This window comes from Staurois parvus, unplaced genomic scaffold, assembly GCF_062004578.1.
Source record: "Staurois parvus isolate SC_StPar_1 unplaced genomic scaffold, SC_StPar_1.0 ptg000289l, whole genome shotgun sequence".
Taxonomy (NCBI): domain Eukaryota; kingdom Metazoa; phylum Chordata; class Amphibia; order Anura; family Ranidae; genus Staurois; species Staurois parvus.
Genome location: NW_028318085.1, coordinates 306,189 through 327,388, shown reverse-complemented (window position 1 = coordinate 327,388; position 21,200 = coordinate 306,189). Strand labels below are relative to the sequence as shown.

At 42.3% G+C, this 21,200-nt stretch overlaps 1 protein-coding gene across 1 annotated transcript in view; it reads left to right on the top strand.

The window, feature by feature from the left end:
- Positions 1 to 21,200, top strand: part of PRKCB (protein kinase C beta) — a 348,363-nt gene that overhangs the window by 23,097 nt on the left and 304,066 nt on the right. The window lies entirely within an intron of this gene.

Below are 21,200 nucleotides of genomic sequence, written 5' to 3'. Positions count from 1 at the left end.
TCGTCCCCCTCCCGCCGCGCCGTTATGGGTTGCGTGCGCACATACACGCGTGGACGCTGGTAGAATATTGCTTCTCTGCAGAGCTGCCAAGTCTATGATTTATTGACACACTCCTGTGGCTGTGCAGAGAGAGGCATCTCCATGCCGAGGGGATCTCCTGCTGCTTGTAATTATGTAACAGATAATGATGTTGAATGCTTTTAGAGCCGTTGTCTTCACACAACCTCCGGTCAAACCACAGATACAAAAGCCTCGGCGCTTCGCTGTTTATTTCCGATAACCGAATGCGGCAAATAGTCTACCGTCTGATTTCCTTGTTGGCAATTCAGAACCGCTCCACCTAAAAGTTCCATCACATGAAGGAGCCGCGTGTAACCTGCAGAGCTTGGTATGTAGAAGTGCAGAGACTGGCGTGTGTGCCGCTCGCTGCGATGTATTGCTCTGCGCAGCTGTGCTCCGCGGCAGGAGGACGGGTTGTCATTTTTCGCGTTTGGGATTACTGGTACAGGAAGTCAGCTAGTTGTGTATTTGTATCTCCTCGGCTGTCCTGTACCGCTCTGCTTGTCTGATGCGGTGTTCAATACAACAGCTTATGGTGATTTCTGAAATGTGCTCTCCCCAATGTTCCTTTATCCACATCTGTGCGGGTGGTGCGCTGCGGATCCGCACAAAAATCCGTGCAGCCGCACCACCCACACAGAGGAATGCAGACCCGCGGGCGGGTGCCATTAATTCTAATGGCATTCAGCCCGCACTTGAAATCACAACCGTACTGGGAACCAAGGTTCCCGTGTGGGCTGCGGTTTCCGAAGAAGTGCAGGAACTTCTTCCCTGTGTGTGACGGGCACGGGAGTCCATTCAAATGACTGGGCCCTCCTGCGAACGCAGAGATGTGAACTTAGCCTTAGGCTTCTTGGCCCGTGTTCATCCAATCGTTTGGCCATATTCAATATATTTCTACAAAAACAATAAAAATAAATATTATATTATAAAATAACTCTCTCTCTATCTATATCTATCTATACGTGTGTGTGTGTGTGTGTGTTTTTAATAGAATGCAAATGTGTGGCCGCTCGGCGTCTAGGTCCAGATGCCAGGGGGCCGCTCATTTGCATTCGGCTGGCTCCAAGAAATTAAATTAGCCCCAGAACCTGTGTCATTAATATGTGTTCGGGTTTAAAGGGGTGAGGTGGCAACCCTAACCTTTACAGGTCATCAGTTTAGACTGGGGGGTCATCAACCAGTAGATTGTGTTCTACCAGTAGATCTCGGCCTGAGCTTGCTTACCCGCCATCCCAGAGCATCAGTGTGCAGTGCAGAGGGACTACTTGTAAAGTTGGAGGTGTAGTATGGAGCATGAGCCGCATAAGCCGATGTCTCCTCTGTAGTACTGGCTCCTACGCCCTGTCATGGATGGTGGGTGTAGCACCTACCAAGCATGACCCATTCAAGTGAATGAGGCTGCTCTGCAATTGCCCTGCAACCTTGTCCAGTACAGCAAATAAGGGGTTAAACAGGCAGCATTGTGTTGCGTTCTATTCACCTACTTTAACCCCTTGGACCCCATAGAAGCATGCGATTGCTGGACGCTTGAAGAGTGGCCCCATTTTACTTGAGTGGGTCTTGATTGACAGGCTGTAGCACCCACCAAAAGCAACAGGGGGTGTATTTCCTACTGCGGATTGTTTACACCTTTGGATGCTAAAGTGGGTAGGGATTGTGGGCAGTAAAACCGGGACTCAACCACAGAGGTTTACCACTCCCTAACTTTATATGAGAACACATCCTAACAGTGCTGCTGCCGAATGCAACAAAGGTCTCATTCACGTGTGCAGCAGGCACTGCTGCTCCGCTGAAAAGCGATCCAAGTGTGTTTGACAGGTAGTGAGGAGGCGATATATTTCCTCCTCACCACCTGATTTAAATGCACGATTGCCATGCAATGCACGCGATTGTGACACGGTAGTACGCCTATTAGTGGTGAGGTGTGGGGAGGTGACACCGTGCCTGGTGATCTTTGACTTCTCCCATGTTGTTCAGGTAGATCTCCACCTGTTTAAGGTTGCCTACCCCTGGTTTAGAGTGATTAATGGCCTTAGATTTACTGCTTTCACTCCAGCTTGCTTGGTGATGCCTAATTAGTTTAGTGCAATTGTTGTGTTTGTATGTGGGCGCACATGACACTAACGTATGTGTTTGTATGTGTGTGGTTGTGGGATGGTGTGTGTATGGTGTGTTTTTTTTTTTTTTTTTTTTTTTCTGCTATCACAATATCACTTGAAGCACTCCCACAGAGAAGCTGAATGTTGGCTGAGGAAGTATGCACACTATAGCAGCTGGAAATTTCTGTACGTTCCTCCATTGCTGCCATGGTAAGCCTTATGTATAATAATAATAATTATGCCAGTGGCAGCAAAAGGGTTAAAAGAGCCTGCAAGTACAGGAAAGTAACTGATACCACAATGCACATGGGCTGATACATAATAAAATAATAGCATTTTACTGGAGCAAGCACACAAGTGTCCTTTTAAAGTGTTCTTAAACACACAACAGTACAATCAGTCTGTATATGCAGTAAAGCATGCTTGTTATACTCACTGTGGAACCTAAGGGGTTAATCCCCTTTGTGCATTGTGTAGAAAGGCTGTTTGATCCTGTCTTCTCTGATCCTCCCCTTCTTCTGCTGTCCTCAACCCATCTGCTGATAGAGCAGAGCCTTGGGGGCAAGCTGCACATGCTGAGTTTTGGTGTGTAGTTTTTTGTTTTTTTTTTCTTTTTGGGAGAATGCATGTGATAAGCACAGGGCCAATCAGCACTGTCCAGACAGGGTCAGGGGTTATGCAGACTCATAGGGCAGTGAGAGGAGAAGGAAATCGCCCCCTACAAGCTTTAACCAGTGCTCAGCTGGACACTGATAGAAGTCACAAGACTGCTATATACTGCTGATGAGAAAAGGTATTTAGCAGTTCATATATACTAAAATAATTGCACTTCCATGTTGTGTGTACTGTGGGAGACCAGATATAGTGAATGCAGGGTTCGGGGAGACAAGATATAGTAAATGCAGGGTCCGGGGAGACTGGATATAGTGAGTGCAGGGTCCGGGGAGACCGGACATAGTGAATGCAGGGTCCGGGGAGACCGGACATAGTGAATGCAGGGTCCGGGGAGACCGGACATAGTGAATGCAGGGTCCGGGGAGACCGGACATAGTGAATGCAGGGTCCGGGGAGACCGGACATAGTGAATGCAGGGTCCGGGGAGACCGGACATAGTGAATGCAGGGTCCGGGGAGACCGGACATAGTGAATGCAGGGTCCGGGGAGACCGGACATAGTGAATGCAGGGTCCGGGGAGACCGGACATAGTGAATGCAGGGTCCGGGGAGACCGGACACAGGGAATGCAGGGTCCTGGGAGACCGGACACAGGGAATGCAGGGTCCGGGGAGACCGGACACAGGGAATGCAGGGTCCGGGGAGACCGGATGCAGGGTCCGGGGAGACCGGACACAGGGAATGCAGGGTCCGGGGAGACCGGACACAGGGAATGCAGGGTCCGGGGAGACCGGACACAGGGAATGCAGGGTCCGGGGAGACCGGACACAGGGAATGCAGGGTCCGGGGAGACCGGACACAGGGAATGCAGGGTCCGGGGAGACCGGACACAGGGAATGCAGGGTCCGGGGAGACCGGACACAGGGAATGCAGGGTCCGGGGAGACCGGACACAGGGAATGCAGGGTCCGGGGAGACCGGACACAGGGAATGCAGGGTCCGGGGAGACCGGACACAGGGAATGCAGGGTCCGGGGAGACCGGACACAGGGAATGCAGGGTCCGGGGAGACCGGGTACAGTGGATGCAGGGCCCTGGGATTAGTAACACCTTAAGCTCCTAGAAGCTATTATGAACATTTTTTTATGTTCCCAGAAGCTGTTATCCTGTCCATACACACTATTTTATGCTAGAAGCGTTTATCAAGCATCAGAGTTTAGGAGCAGACAAAAAATTTGACAGAAAAAAAAATGCTGAACATTCCTAAATGCTTCTAAATGCTCCTAACAGCTTCTCTCAAGCATTCTTTTTTTTATAATACAATATAAAAGATGCGGCGCTATAGATAAAATGTCCAAAATATCAATATATGGTGGTTTAGGTGATTAATGTGATCACAAAAGAGTTATATCACAAGCAAAGTGACATGCGGTGCAAAGCCAGTCTTTGTGACAATTAATTTTTCTTCAAAGTGCTGCTTCCATGCAGTAAAACGTGAAAAGGATAAGGCTGTGCACTCACCAGATGCACAGTGTAACTGCGCATTTAGAGATATATTATCTCCACTAAATCCACAAATGGCTTCAAAAGGTCAGGTCAGGCCGGATATTCCTCCATCCGCTGAATGTTGCTAGTAATGCACGGTCTCTCTCTTAGGTGGCTCTATAGGTGATGAGTGACTCACCAAGGGCCACAAAGAAAGGAGACCAATAGCGTGATACCGTTTAAGGAATATTTATTTCATATACAGTATGATATAGGAAAACAAACAATCACTGACCATGAGGTGCATAGAAAGATGGCCGCCGGGACCTCCGTGGTGCCGGCGGCAGAGAGATAGTGACGCTGTAGCTCCTACCTTGACGCGTTTCGTGCTAACCGCACATCATCAAAGGGGATAAGCTTCAGCGTCTGCTCCCGACTGTATCCATTAAATAACGTGAATGGCGCATGCGCATTACGAACGCGCCATTTTCTATAAGAGATATGTCTCTATCGGGCGCCATTTTGCCGGAGACCGACCTGATCTCACATGCGCGGACGCCATTTTTAAAAACCATGGAATCAAAAGCGTAATTCAGAAGTTTCAACTGTTATCTATAAAGCAGTTGATATCTATATCAACATTTAATCCTCTGGGATACATAGATCCCATCTCAAATATCCACTTTGTTTCCAATTGAGAAACAACCCTTTTCTTATTAGTACCTCTCCAATGATGATGTACAACATCTATAGCTGTAAATTTAAGTGACGATGGGTCCCTATTATGGCAAAGCCTATAATGTTTTGAAAGGGAATGTTCTTTAAATCCACGTTTTATGTTATATACGTGTTCACGTAGACGATCTCGCAGTCTCCTGGTAGTGCGACCTATATATTGCTTAGAACACGGACATTGGAGTAAATATACAACATATCTGGTATTACATGATATAAAGCTCTTAATATCATATTGCTTATTGGTAGAGGTAGAGGTAAATTGATCAATTTTCCTCTTACGATGGTTGCTACAAGTACAGATAACGCATTTATTACATGGAAAGAAACCCACTAGGTCATTAAAAAACTGAATCTTGGGGGGAGGGTCTATTACATTAGGCGCTATTCTGTTTCTCAAAGGAATAGCTCTTCTGAATGTGATTTCCGGTCTTTGTGGTAAGATTTTAGCTAGCGTTTGGTCTGCCATAAGAATTTTCCAGTTATTCCCAATAATTTTTGTAACACTTTTATATTGGGACGAGAAGGTTGTTACAAAAGGGCATACTTTGACAGATTTGTGTCTCGTGTTGTTACTGAGCATCATATCCCTGTCCATATTAGCAACCGATGTTAAAGTACATGAAAGTGAGGATTCATCATAACCTTTTTCGATGAATCTCTCTTTTAGTGTATCCGCTTGAGAAAAATATGTCTCAAGATCTGTGCAATTACGACGAATCCTCAAGAACTGGCCTTTAGGAATGTTTGAAAGCCATGCCGGATGGTGGCAACTATTGACAGGAATATAGCCATTACGGTCCGTTTGCTTAAAGGATTTGGTATTAATGGTCCCTTCATGATTCATTAACGTGAGATCTAAAAAGTTAATACTCACTGTACTGTATTCATATGTCAATGTAATATTTTTCGTATTATTATTCAAGGTAATAAAAAAATTTATAAGTGCCTGCTCGTCCCCTTTCCAAATCAATAAAATGTCATCAATGTACCTTTTATAAAAATACAATTCAGGCCAGTCACGAGAATAAATAATGTCCTCCTCCCACCTGGCCATAAACAAATTGGCCAGGCTGGGAGCGAACTTCGCTCCCATCGCTACACCAGTGGTTTGCAGATAAAATTTACCGTCAAACCAAAAGTAATTTTTGGTCATTGCGAATTGTAAAAGATCCATAATAAAAACTTTCTGTGAGGCAGGCATTTCATTAAGATCATTCAAATAAAATTCAACCGCTTCTATGCCATCATCATGTTTGATATTAGTGTATAATGACACTACATCTGCCGTCACTAAGAATGTAGAAGGTTCTATAGTTAAGCTCTTAATGTCCTGAAGGACCTGCTTAGTGTCCCTAAGGTAGGAAGGAGTTTTAGTGACTAAGGGCTGTAAAAAATAGTCTATGTACTGCCCTACCTTCGAACATAGAGAGCCTATTCCACTGATGATCGGTCGACCTGGAGGGTGAGTAGGATTTTTATGTACTTTGGGAAGTATATACATAATAGGCAATCTCGGACTAATAGGACACAGAAAGTCTCTCTCTTTTTTATTTAGAATATGGTCATCATAACCCTGTTTGATGAGAGATTTGAGAGATTTTTTATACTGTTTTAAAGGGTCATTTTTTAACGGATGATATGTATCTTTATCACTCAGTATATTGTATACCTCCTGTATATAATCCTTTTTGTTTAATATTACTACACCTCCACCTTTGTCAGCTGGACGTATGACTAGATCCTTCTTTTTCAAAAGGGAATTCATAGCCATTCTGGTATTATCATATTTATAATTATCCTTAATTTTAATCGCAGCAAGATCCTTCAGTACCATATCTCTAAATACATTCACATGATTTTGAGACTGTGGAGGAGGATTATATAATGAAGCGTTCCTGAGGTTTGAATTAAATGTCCCTTTTGAACAGTTACTTTCTATGGGATTATTCATAAAATATTTTTTAAGAGAAACCTGCCTCACAAATTTTTGAACATCGATATAGGTTTGAAATTTATTAAGTTTATTCTCAGGTGCAAATTTCAAACCCCTGTCAAGTAAATTTAATTCCTGAGGTGATAATATAATACTACTCAAATTAAAAATCCCTTTCCCTTTTACATTTTCCGTTTTTTTGGGTTTGTTGACCCTCTTGCCTCCTCTTTTTCCTCTGGTTGGATACTTCTTTTGCGGACCCTGTCCTCCTCTAAAAAATGGACTGGTGTATAATTATTATCCCTCCACCCATTCTGATGATAATAAGAGTCATTAGGGGGAGGTTGCCTATAGTTGGTATTTTCATACTGTTGACCCTGGGGTCTATAACCAGGGTTTCTCCAATTATTATTGGATCTCTGTGGTGTCCTACCATTATTCCTTGGTTGAAAATTCTGTGTATTAGGTCTATAATAATTATTGGTCTGATTCTGGTATGGTCTATTCTGGGAATCACGTATATTTTTAGTAGAACCCTTATAGTTTCTGTTATCATACCCTTGTTTAGGGTACCATTCATAATCCCTATGCCCAACATTCTCATCAGGCAAAGGGTAGAGAGGTGTATATCTATTATAAGTGGGTATATTATACCCTTGGTTATTATGAGGCCTCTTGGGTGTTCTATGTTGGCCCTGCTGTGAAAAAGATTGGTTGATCCTATACGGTTTTGGAGTTTGTGGAGGAACAGCATTACTATACTGCGGAACATTAGGCGGATCCTCTTTTTTAGTTTTCCATTTAAATACTTGATTCTCAGAGTAGTCCTTATGGTCTCTTGCATATTTCTTGCGTTTCTTAATTTTTTGTTCTCTATCTAAATTGTCCATAAATGTTTTAAGTAATATACAGGAGGTATACAATATACTGAGTGATAAAGATACATATCATCCGTTAAAAAATGACCCTTTAAAACAGTATAAAAAATCTCTCAAATCTCTCATCAAACAGGGTTATGATGACCATATTCTAAATAAAAAAGAGAGAGACTTTCTGTGTCCTATTAGTCCGAGATTGCCTATTATGTATATACTTCCCAAAGTACATAAAAATCCTACTCACCCTCCAGGTCGACCGATCATCAGTGGAATAGGCTCTCTATGTTCGAAGGTAGGGCAGTACATAGACTATTTTTTACAGCCCTTAGTCACTAAAACTCCTTCCTACCTTAGGGACACTAAGCAGGTCCTTCAGGACATTAAGAGCTTAACTATAGAACCTTCTACATTCTTAGTGACGGCAGATGTAGTGTCATTATACACTAATATCAAACATGATGATGGCATAGAAGCGGTTGAATTTTATTTGAATGATCTTAATGAAATGCCTGCCTCACAGAGTTTTTATTATGGATCTTTTACAATTCGCAATGACCAAAAATTACTTTTGGTTTGACGGTAAATTTTATCTGCAAACCACTGGTGTAGCGATGGGAGCGAAGTTCGCTCCCAGCCTGGCCAATTTGTTTATGGCCAGGTGGGAGGAGGACATTATTTATTCTCGTGACTGGCCTGAATTGTATTTTTATAAAAGGTACATTGATGACATTTTATTGATTTGGAAAGGGGACGAGCAGGCACTTATAAATTTTTTTATTACCTTGAATAATAATACGAAAAATATTACATTGACATATGAATACAGTACAGTGAGTATTAACTTTTTAGATCTCACGTTAATGAATCATGAAGGGACCATTAATACCAAATCCTTCTTTAAGCAAACGGACCGTAATGGCTATATTCCTGTCAATAGTTGCCACCAACTGGCAAAGGCCAGTTCTTGAGGATTCGTCGTAATTGCACAGATATTGAGACATATTTTTCTCAAGCGGATACACTAAAAGAGAGATTCATCGAAAAAGGTTATGATGAATCCTCACTTTCATGTACTTTAACATCGGTTGCTAATATGGACAGGGATATGATGCTCAGTAACAACACGAGACACAAATCTGTCAAAGTATGCCCTTTTGTAACAACCTTCTCGTCCCATTATAAAAGTGTTACAAAAATTATTGGGAATAACTGGAAAATTCTTATGGCAGACCAAACGCTCGCTAAAATCTTACCACAAAGACCGGAAATCACATTCAGAAGAGCTATTCCTTTGAGAAACAGAATAGCGCCTAATGTAATAGACCCTCCCCCCAAGATTCAGTTTTTTTTAATGACCTAGTGGGTTTCTTTCCATGTAATAAATGCGTTATCTGTACTTGTAGCAACCATCGTAAGAGGAAAATTGATCAATTTACCTCTACCTCTACCAATAAGCAATATGATATTAAGAGCTTTATATCATGTAATACCAGATATGTTGTATATTTACTCCAATGTCCGTGTTCTAAGCAATATATAGGTCGCACTACCAGGAGACTGCGAGATCGTCTACGTGAACACGTATATAACATAAAACGTGGATTTAAAGAACATTCCCTTTCAAAACATTATAGGCTTTGCCATAATAGGGACCCATCGTCACTTAAATTTACAGCTATAGATGTTGTACATCATCATTGGAGAGGTACTAATAAGAAAAGGGTTGTTTCTCAATTGGAAACAAAGTGGATATTTGAGATGGGATCTATGTATCCCAGAGGATTAAATGTTGATATAGATATCAACTGCTTTATAGATAACAGTTGAAACTTCTGAATTACGCTTTTGATTCCAGGTTTTATCCCTAATTTTGGACTTCATATGTAGTTTATATGGATTTATATGTCTTTATATTTTATTTCTGTGCCTTTTTTATATAGTCGCCCCAGGTGATTTAATTTTCTTATATATATATATATATAAATATATATATATATTTATATATATATATATATATATATATATACATAGATGTATATATATATAAAAATACATACATTGATGCGTTTTTGGTCATTGCGATTTTTAGAATGATTTTAAGATTTTTTAAATATTGGGTGTTTCATGATATTTGATATACTGTGGTGGTATTTTGTATTTTTTAAAAAATATTTAGGGACAATATGTGTATATGATTATATGTATTATGATGTGTTTTTACAGATATTATTGTTTTTATCTATATTTATGATTTATATTCATGTTTTGACTGTATTCGTCTTATTGAAATGTGTGTGCCACTGTGATTATCGGGCTTTATCATGATTTCATATTTGTACAAGAAATTATCAGCTTTATATATATATATATATATATATATATATATATATATATATATATATATATATATATATATATATATATATATATATATATATATATATATACATATATATATATACCAGTATGAGCTTGCACATGCGCAGTGGTGCGTTTTGCGAAGGTACTCGTCAATCCCATTCTCATGTGTGGGTTTTATTATTGATCGAGTCCTGGCATTGCTCATCTGTTTTTTATATAAATTTTTAGTGTTTATTTCCCATTTAAATTTGGTTTCCCTGGTGATTTAGTGACACACACCTATGGTTTTTAAAAATGGCGCCCGCGCATGTGAGATCAGGTCGGTCTCCGGCAAAATGGCGCCCGATATGGAGACATATCTCTTATAGAAAATGGCGCGTTCGTAATGCGCATGCGCCATTCACGTTATTTAATGGATACAGTCGGGAGCAGACGCTGAAGCTTATCCCCTTTGATGATGTGCGGTTAGCACGAAACGCGTCAAGGTAGGAGCTACAGCGTCACTATCTCTCTGCCGCCGGCACCACGGAGGTCCCGGCGGCCATCTTTCTATGCACCTCATGGTCAGTGATTGTTTGTTTTCCTATATCATACTGTATATGAAATAAATATTCCTTAAACGGTATCACGCTATTGGTCTCCTTTCTTTGTGGCCCTTGGTGAGTCACTCATCACCTATAGAGCCACCTAAGAGAGAGACCGTGGATTACTAGCAACATTCAGCGGATGGAGGAATATCCGGCCTGACCTGACCTTTTGAAGCGATTTGTGGATTTAGTGGAGATAATATATCTCTAAATGCGCAGTTACACTGTGCATCTGGTGAGTGCACAGCCTTATCCTTTTCACGTTTTACTGCATGGAAGCAGCACTTTGAAGAAAAATAATTGTCACAAAGACTGGCTTTGCACCGCATGTCACTTTGCTTGTGATATAACTCTTTTGTGATCACATTAATCACCTAAACCACCATATATTGATATTTTGGACATTTTATCTATAGCGCCGCATCTTTTATATTGTATGGTTTGTAAGGCTTTTTGGTATCCTTTTTGATGCTGTGGCTGCTTTTTGTTTTCATAGCGCTCACAACTTCTTTATATATTTATTCTTTTTTTTATCTTCATGTACTGTGAAAAAAAAACGTATAAACCGCTAACACACCTAAACGCTTCCCCTACCCGTTTCATCCTATTATGCAGATAAAGATAACTCCAACATGGAAATATCAATGAGATGCCACCCTTGGGAAGTTGTCCTAGCTGGTACATAAAAATGCAGCAATACTTGCATTAGGAGACCCGCATTCTGTACTGTCTGCCCATCCACCAGCAGAGCGATTCGCTTCAATAGTGGAATGTGAAGACAGTGGAGGCGCTTCAAATATTTCCCATGTCTCAGCTTGTTCGGAAATGGCTTTTGTGTAAAGGGAGACTATTGTAATGCTTCACTGAGAACACTGCGATTCATTAAATGTTAGCGGAAAGTCATTTTTTTCTATGACGTTATATGATTGCTGTTCCATATTTAGAATGTATTGCATATACTGATTTAAAAATGCCCCCTCTAGTGGCAAGCTGTTGATTGGGTAATGCACTTGGCTTCCTGCCTTAGAGTGTATCTGTACTAACAAATGGCAACCAGGTGCCTTCATTTTTGGTGGCTCTTGGGAGCCCCAACAGGGTGTGCTCTATTATGTCAATATACAGTCCCATGTTTTTGGTCTCCATTGGTGTTAAGAGATAAAATAAAGAGGCATGCAAGGATAGGACCCACAGATATGTATTGGCAGGGAGGACTTGTGTTTTATTTATTACAGGTAAGGTTCCGGTTTTGGATGGTGTGGGGAAGGGTCAGACCCTCTGCCAAACTATTTTTTTTAACAGCCTGTGTTCCCACTGGGGAGATTCACTTCTTTCTGCCCTGATGACTGTTATGGGAGTGACTTTTGGGGGTGGGGGGACCCCTATATCTTCCCTAATTCTCATGTTTAACACACCCTGTGCCTGTTAAGGGGTACAGGGTGTGAATGTAAATGTATATTGTGTATTGGTGTGTTGTCCTTTGTTCTCTGCCATGTGGCTGTCCATTGTCCTCTGCCAGGTGCTGCATCTCATTGTTCTGTGTCTTGGTTGGGGGGGGGGGGTGTTTCCTGTAGCCCTTCCCACTAATGGGGCAGGCTGATGATGTGTTTCCTGTAGCCCTTCCCACTGATGGGGTGGGCTGATGATGTGTTTCCTGTCCCTGGTTGTGTTTCCCCGCCCTGTGTATATATCTTGTGTTTGTGTAAAAATAAAGGAGTTGACTTCCTGTCTTAAGAAGAGTGTGGTGCTGTCTTATTTCCTGCATGATCAGCGGGTGGTGTCCGGGGGTTTGTGTTCGGACAGGGAAGCTGCAGTATAATGGAAAATACCCAAGTGCGGTTTGGGTTCCGGTTCCGTTAAAATGACCATATTCAGTGTCACAGCAAGTAAGGAAAAAAATCAGGAGGTTTAGAGTCGCCATGAAATTAGGAGGCAAGGGAACATCTTCCCATGGGGACAAATGTTCTGGTGACACTTGTCTTACATAATTCCCTTCACTTTGGGAAGATGTCCTCTCACTTCCTGTTAACACGGACGTCTGAAAATAACGGGCGGGGCACGGGCGTCTGAAAATAACGGGCGGGGCACGGGCGTCTGAAAATAACGGGCGGGGCACGGGCGTCTGAAAATAACGGGCGGGGCACGGGCGTCTGAAAATAACGGGCGGGGCACGGGCGTCTGAAAATAACGGGCGGGGCACGGGCGTCTGAAAATAACGGGCGGGGCACGGGCGTCTGAAAATAACGGGCGGGGCACGGACGTCTGAAAATAACGGGCGGGGCACGGACGTCTGAAAATAACGGGCGGGGCACGGACGTCTGAAAATAACTAGAGGTTTAACCTTTCCCTACTCCATCCTAAACTAAAAAAAAGTTTGGGTATGTACCGTGGCCCATACTGGGTGACTGAACTGCTGTTTCTGTGGCAGGCACTGTATGAGGCACCGCTGCACGTCCTAATTTGATGGCATGCAGACATGCATTCGGAGCACTGCACCCACCCTTGCATGCTTGTTAAGTTAGGATGTGCAGCTCATTCGCATAGTATGGGCCATAGTACCCATATGAATGAAGTCTAACTAGTGTATCTTAAACCTAAGGCTTCATGCACATTGCCGCTACAAAAATACTCATTTTACAGGTGTTTGCCTTTTTCCTGCTTCTAAAGGCCCCTCTCTTTGCCTATGTCTCCCATGCACACATAGGTGTTTACAGGCATTTAAGAGCAGAAACTTGAACGCACCAAAATCTCACCTAGGAGAGAAACATTTGGGCAGAAAAAAATGGTGGATGCGTCTCTACACGTGTAAACACACTTAAACACTAGGTGATTTAAGTGCTTCAGTATTCATTCATTTCAGTGGCCAGAATATTCTGGCCATTGAATGGAATGACCGATCAAATGCAGTGATTAGTTATTAAGTTAAACCCTATATTGGGTAGATTACCCTTTAACACTGGCCCCTCTTGGCCTTTTAGGAAGTTTCTGATGCTGGGAGGCGGGGTGGGGTTTATGATCATGTGATTGCCATGATTGGCTGTCACAGAGGTCACATGATCGGAAAGCTCCTAATCACAAGTAGCAACTAGGCGTTTTCCGTCAAGTGCTGGTAACTGTCGGGAGCACACGGGTTTGTTTACATTTTGGTACGCAAATATGTGGCATCCTGGCGTCATGGCCCTGCCGCTGAGAGGCCACATATTTGCGTACTCTCGACGTGAAGAGGTAAAGCGGAACTATACCCTCCTATCCTTTACAAAAAAGGAAGCTTCCATCTTAGTCTCTGTTTGATCTGCAATTGCCAAGGTGTTGTATATGTGATTAATTATGACACCAGCCATTCGATGGCATGATAGTTCAGTTGAGAGCGCCAAACCGCTGTGACAGTTATCATTCGCAGCATGCCTCGAATGTAACTGTTTTGGAAAACAGTTAAATTGATGATGGGTTTTGTTCGGCTTTAGGTTAATAAAGACACAAGCTTTCAGGTCCCGTTAAGTATACTTGGGTTTCCCCTTTTAAAGGGCGCTATACTTAGCGCTTTTGTGAGACACCGGCCAGGATCAAGAGTTCAATCTTACTCTTACATAAAAACCGGTCATATCGTCAGATGGACGATGATGGGTCACTCGCCTTGTCTCGCACACACAGGAAAGCAGAAAAATAGATCTCGTGGACCGTTCAGTGTACACTTTCATAATTCATATCTAATTAATCCTTAGACTTGTCTGCATAATAATCTACCCGTGTGTGGAATGTCCCTTGTGCAGATAGACCGTTATGGACCAAAATATGAGGGGAGATTTTTGCTCTAGTTGAGTCATCCACCCATATCTCCACGCCCTAAGCGGGGATTGGTCCTTGATTTCAAAAACACCCCTTGCTGGGGGCTACAAAATAGGCTGTCAGGCCTAAAAGTGTAAGTTGAAGACGTCTCCCATTTTTAACATCAATACCACCTGGGGCGACCCCTGCCTTCTGCTCTGAAACTTGGATCTGCTAACCCAGGTACCTTAACCCTTTCACCTCTCTCTGATATCTCTTTGCTGTGCTGTTGGTCTCTGTATGTTTATATATATATATATATATATATAATCTCTATCTATCTTAGTTACATCTTTTTCTGTACATATTTTTATTGCACCTGTTTGACCTTTTAGTAATAAATCTTTCCTTCTGAAAGTTTTGAATTGTTTCTATAGCTCTTAATTGCAATTTACGAATTCCTGCCTCTACAGAGACGCTACTGTTTGTTTAACCCTCTGTATAACAGGCCTGTGTGTTATGACCGTATTATGCAGACAATTATTTCAATCATTATAGTGTTATAGCTGATATTGCAGAGTTTCCTCTTTCTCTGTATAAAAAGGAGGTGGTGGCAGTGTGAAGGGTTAATTGCGTAATTAACCTGACCCAGTAACAATCGCTCAGGCTGCCGGTACATCGATCTGTGGTACATTAGCTGGAAAATCGTTGTGCAGGGTGCAGCTGGGTGTGGCATTGTTACGCACATCACATCGCGGTTTTAGATTGGCTAGTCCTTCGGTCACGAGTTTGGTGAGAAGGTCTGGGGTCTGACGCTGTAATTGTGACATCCTGGTGTCTTTGATCTTTTCCCTATATTGGAAGATCTAAGACGATCACCTCCCTGTGTCTGTTGCCTCTTCATGATATTGGTAGATCTAAGAAATGATCACCTCCCTGTGTCTGTGGTCTTTTCACTATGTTGGTAGATCTAGGAGATGGTCAGTTCCCTGTGTTTATGGTCTTTTCCCTATATTTCTAGATCTGGGAGATGATCACCTCCTAGTGTTTATGATTTTTTTCCCTATGTTGGTAAATCTAGGAGATGATCACCTCCCTGTATCTGTGGTCTTTTCTCTGTTGGTAGTTCTAGGAGATAATCACCTCCCAGTGTCTATGATCTTTTCCCTATCTTGGAAGATCTAAGAGATGATCATCGCCCTGTGTCTGTGGTCTCTTCATGATATTGGTAGATCTAGGAGATGATCACCTCCCTGTGTCTATAATCTTTTCCCCATAACAGTAGATCTAGGTCAGGAGATGATCATCTATGTCTATGATCCTTTCTCTATATTGGAAGATCTATGAGATGATCATTATCCTGTGTCTATGGTCTTTTCCCTATATTCCTAGATCTAGGAGATGATCACCTCCTTGTGTCTGAGGTCTTTTACCTATGTTGGTAGATCTAGTAGATGATCACCTCCCTGTGTCTGTGGCCTCTTCAAGATATTGGTACATCTGGGAGATGATCACCTCCTTGTGTCTAATATTTTCCCCAGAACAGTAGATCTAGGTCAAGAGATGATCTCCCTGTGTCTATGGTCTTTTCCCTATATTCCTAGATCTGGGAGATGATCACCTCCTTGTGTCTGTGGTCTTTTCACTATGTTGGTAGCTCTAGGAGATGGTCAGATCCCTGTGTCTATGGTCTTTTCCCTATATTCCTAGATCTGGGAGAGGATCACCTCCTTGTTTCTTTGGTCCTTTCCCTATATTCCAAATTCTGGGAGATGATTACCTCCGTGTGTCTATGGTCTTTTCTTTGTTTGCAGATTTAGGAGATAATCACCTCCCGTTGTCTATGATCTTTTCTCTGTATTGGAAGGTCTAAGAGATGATCATCTCCCTGTGTCTGTGGTCTCTTCATGATATTGATAGATCTAGGAGATGATCCCCTCCCTGTGGCTATGGTCTTTTCTCTATGTTGGCAGACCTAGGAGATGATCCCCTCCCTGTGGCTATGGTCTTTGGCAGACCTAGGAGATGATCCCCTCCCTGTGGCTATGGTCTTTGGTAGACCTAGGAGATGATCCCCTCCCTGTGGCTATGGTCTTTGGCAGACCTAGGAGATGATCCCATCCCTGTGGCTATGGTCTTTGGCAGACCTAGGAGATGATCCCCTCCCTGTGGCTATGGTCTTTGGCAGACCTAGGAGATGATCCCCTCCCCGTGGCTATGGTCTTTGGCAGACCTAGGAGATGATCCCCTCCCTGTGGCTATGGTCTTTGGCAGACCTAGGAGATGATCCCCTCCCCGTGGCTATGGTCTTTGGCAGACCTAGGAGATGATCTCCTCCCCGTGGCTATGGTCTTTGGCAGACCTAGGAGATGATCCCCTCCCCGTGGCTATGGTCTTTGGCAGACCTAGGAGATGATCCCCTCCCCGTGGCTATGGTCTTTGGCAGACCTAGGAGATGATCCCCTCCCCGTGGCTATGGTCTTTGGCAGACCTAGGAGATGATCCCCTCCCCGTGGCTATGGTCTTTGGCAGACCTAGGAGATGATCCCCTCCCCGTGGCTATGGTCTTTGGCAGACCTAGGAGATGATCCCCTCCCCGTGGCTATGGTCTTTGGCAGACCTAGGAGATGATCCCCTCCCCGTGGCTATGGTCTTTTCTCTATGTTGGCAGACCTAGGAGATGATCACCTCCCTGTGGCTATGGTCTTTTCTCTATGTTGGCAGACCTAGGAGATGATCCCCTCCCTGTGGCTATGGCTAAGGAGCCCACTTGGTTCTTAAACTTCAGGAAGTCACTAAGATAAAGCTGGAATCAGATATGTGTGGCTGTTGCTTGTCTATGTCCGTTGCTTCCATCAAACCATATATCTGTTCAGAGAAATGACTTAAGATGCAGATAGACATTTGTAAAAGAGCAAAAAAGACAACGCCGCAGCCATGGGCAAGATCGGCATCTCGGACTGTTGCTTTTAGCTTTATTAATAATTTCACAGAGCTAATGAAAACATTGCTGTATGCTGCGGCAGACCCGGTCTGTATTTTGTAGCCATCATATGTTTAAATTTCAGGTTTGAAATGCAGAAAAGTAAACTTAAGAGCAATCCTGAAACCATTTATGACCTAAGCTAGGGGACCTTAGAGAGATAAGGGAAATGTACGAGTCCGCACATGATGTTCTGTTTACTGGGCCTCAAGCAGAGTCATGTTCCTGTGTTCCAGCTGTGCCGCTGAACATCTGATGTGACTGATGGTGTTTGGTTGCAGATCACTCCAGGGAAGTTCTAAGGTGGTTTCAGCTGGTTGAGTCTACTCCAGGCAATATGTGAAATCGGTCAGTAAACTGGCAATACTGCAATTTAGACTCTTCTTTTTCGCAATTTCAGGAAATTCCTGTTCTTCGGCTATGCACTTAAATAGAACATTTCCATGGGTAGGGTTGTGTTTTTTTGTAAAATTAAACTTCTGTGGATATTTTTAGCTTTGAACAGTGATATTTCCCCCTTTTTTTTGTTACCAGCAAATATATGCATATTTCCTAGAAACCTAGCTAAAAAAAACTCTTCAATAGAAAAAGGAATGCCCTTTGTAACCTGCAAAATCTTGAAATCGCTAAATGCGACTATGAAACATAAAACATATTTGCCTCTTTTCATGGCAATGGAATAAAAGTGCCTATTGTTATATCTTTTAACACCCCCTTAGGCTCCATTGACACGTATGCGATGTGTTACGCGACTTTAGACATAAAAGTTGCATGACCATTCTTTTCAATGGCACCCGTTCAAATCGATGAAAGTTACTCGCAGCAGCATTAAAAAGGTGCCTGAACTACTTTGATGTGACTTTAATAACCTTAGATTGTACACCCCTTGAGGGTTAGGGGCTGATGTGAATGTACAAATATATATGTAAAGCGCTACGTATATTGGCAGCGCTATATAAGTACCTGAAATAAATAAATAATGCAACTTCCCGAGAAACCCAAAAGAGAATTTTTTTTTTATTTTGCAGCTTACCAATTTTTAGATGTGGTGGCTGCATTCATTTTTCTTTTTTAGGCTTTCTTTCCTTTATTTTCATCTGGCAATCCAGCCAGGAGGTCTGTTTTTCAAAAGTACAAGCTGTCCTGTAGAATGTATCAGAGATGAGACAAACCATTTAACGCTGGCAGGGGTGCTTACATTGATCAGCTTCAATGTGTTAGATGTACTAGCAGATTTAGATACACTAACACTCCCCTCCCTCCAGACTGGCAATGCTGCTGTCCAAAGGTGCCTCCTGTGCTCCTTTATCCAGAGTGAGGGCACTCTAATACAGGTGGTTGTTACTGGCCAGATCCCCAGGTGAAAACGAGGAAATGAGACTAAAAATAAGAAAATTAATACAGCCACCGCGTCTAAGGATTAGTAAGCTGCAATATTACCATTTCAGTCTTTGCAGATGACACCAAGCTGTGCAGTGGAATAACGTCCTTACAGGATTCAATTTACAAGCCGACCTCAATGCTCTGTTTAGTTGGGCAACTATGTGGCAAATGAGGTTTAATGTTGATAAATGTAAGGTTCTGCACTTGGGGGCTAAGAATATGCATTCATCATACATACTAGGGGGGGTACAACTGGGGGAATCAATGGTGGAGAAGGATCTGGGGGTTCTGGTAGATCACAAGCTTAATAATGGCAGCAATGCCAAGCTGCGGGTTCTAAAGCGAGCAAAATCCTCTCTTGTATTAAAAGAGGTATAGACTCCAGAGAGAGAGACATCATATTACCCCGGTACAAATCATTAGTAAGACCTCATCTGGAATATGCAGTTCAGTTTTGGGCACCAATTCACAAAAGAACATTGGGGAACCGGAGAAAGTACAGAGAAGGGCAACCAAACTGATAAGAGGCATGGAGGAGATCAGCTATGAGGAAAGATTAGAGGAACTGAATTTATTCTCTTGAGAAGAGGAGATTAAGGGGGGATATGATCTCCATGTATAATACATAAGGGGGGATATGATCTCTGTGTATAATACATAAGGGGGGATATGATCTCTATGTATAATACATAAGGGGGGATATGATCTCCATGTATAATACATAAGGGGGGATATGATCTCCATGTATAATATATAAGGGGGGGGGGGGTATGATCTCCATGTATAATACATAAGGGGGGATATGATCTCCATGTATAATATATAAGGGGGGGGGGGGGTATGATCTCCATGTATAATACATAAGGGGGGGTATGATCTCCATGTATAAATACATCAGTGGTTCATATAGTGAACTCGGCGTGGAGTTATTCACCCTGAGGTCATCAGAGGACAAGGGGGCACTCTTTACGTCTGGAAGAAAACAAATTTAATCTCCAAACACGGAAAGGTTTCTTCACAGTGAGAGCTGTGAAAATGTGGAATAGACTCTCTCAAGAGTTGATTCTGGCCAGCTCAGTGCATTGTTTTTAAAAAGTCCTGGATTCTTTCTTAGATACACAGAATATAACTGGATATTCACATTTATAAGTAAAGTTGATCCAGGGAATATCCGATTACCTCTCGGGGGATCAGGAAGGAATTTTTTTTTCCCTTAAGGAGCAAATTGGATCGTGCTTTGCTTGGTTTTTTGCCTTCCTCCGGATCAACTGTGGGTGTAGTTTTATAACTTTTTTTTTTTTTTTTATTAGTTGTTCGTTAAACTAGCGCAGCGCTGTATAGCAAAAAATGCCGTAAATTGCAGTATTTATACCATAGTTTGTAGACGCTATAACTTTCACACAAAGCAATCAATATACACTTATTGGGATTTTATTAACCAAAAACATGGAGCAGAATACATTTTGGCCTAAATTTATAACTAACTTTGAGTTTACTATATATTTTTTATAGCTGAAAGTAAAAAATATTGTTTTTCTTAAAAATTTTTGGCCTTTTTTTGTTTATAGCGTGAAAAATAAAAAGCGCACAGGTAATCAAATGCCACCGAAAGAAAACTCTATTTGTGTGAAAAAAAGGACGTAAATTTCGTTTGGGTGCAGCATTGCATGACCGCGCAATTATCAGTTGAATTAGTGCAGCACCGAGTAGCAAAAAGAGGCCTGGTCATTAAGGGGGGTAAATCCTCTGGAGGTCAAGTGGTTAAACGTCATTTCTAGACATTTACGCACCTGTTTATATCTGAGCGCTCCATAGCGCATGTACGGAATTTTCATTATTATTATATTCATCATTTAATATACATTACCATAGCGCTGCATATGTGATTTAATGTCATTCAGCTATAGCCCGGTCGTCAAGTGGTTAAGGTAGAACCAGTGCCTTGTGCTGGTGCCTTGTTTTGCTCAGCTTGTTCTGACACTCTTGTAACATGTTGCAATGCACTACAGCACATAGAATTACACACATAAAAAAAAAAGCCAAAAAAACCCCCCAAAAAACAAAAAAGATTGCAGCTCATATTCAGACTGCTTACCAGCGCACACGCGTTACGTGCACAATTATGCATGCTATGAATGAGCCTTCCCAAAGGTTCTAACCCTTCCCCATGCTATCCAAAAGCTGAAATAAAAATGTTAGTTGAAGTTAAGTTTGTGTTTCTAACGCCATATCCTAAATGGTATCCGGCAGAGGATGAAAGTTAGGACATCTCTGTCCATTGATGATAAAATAAATTCTAGGAGGTATCTCGATGGC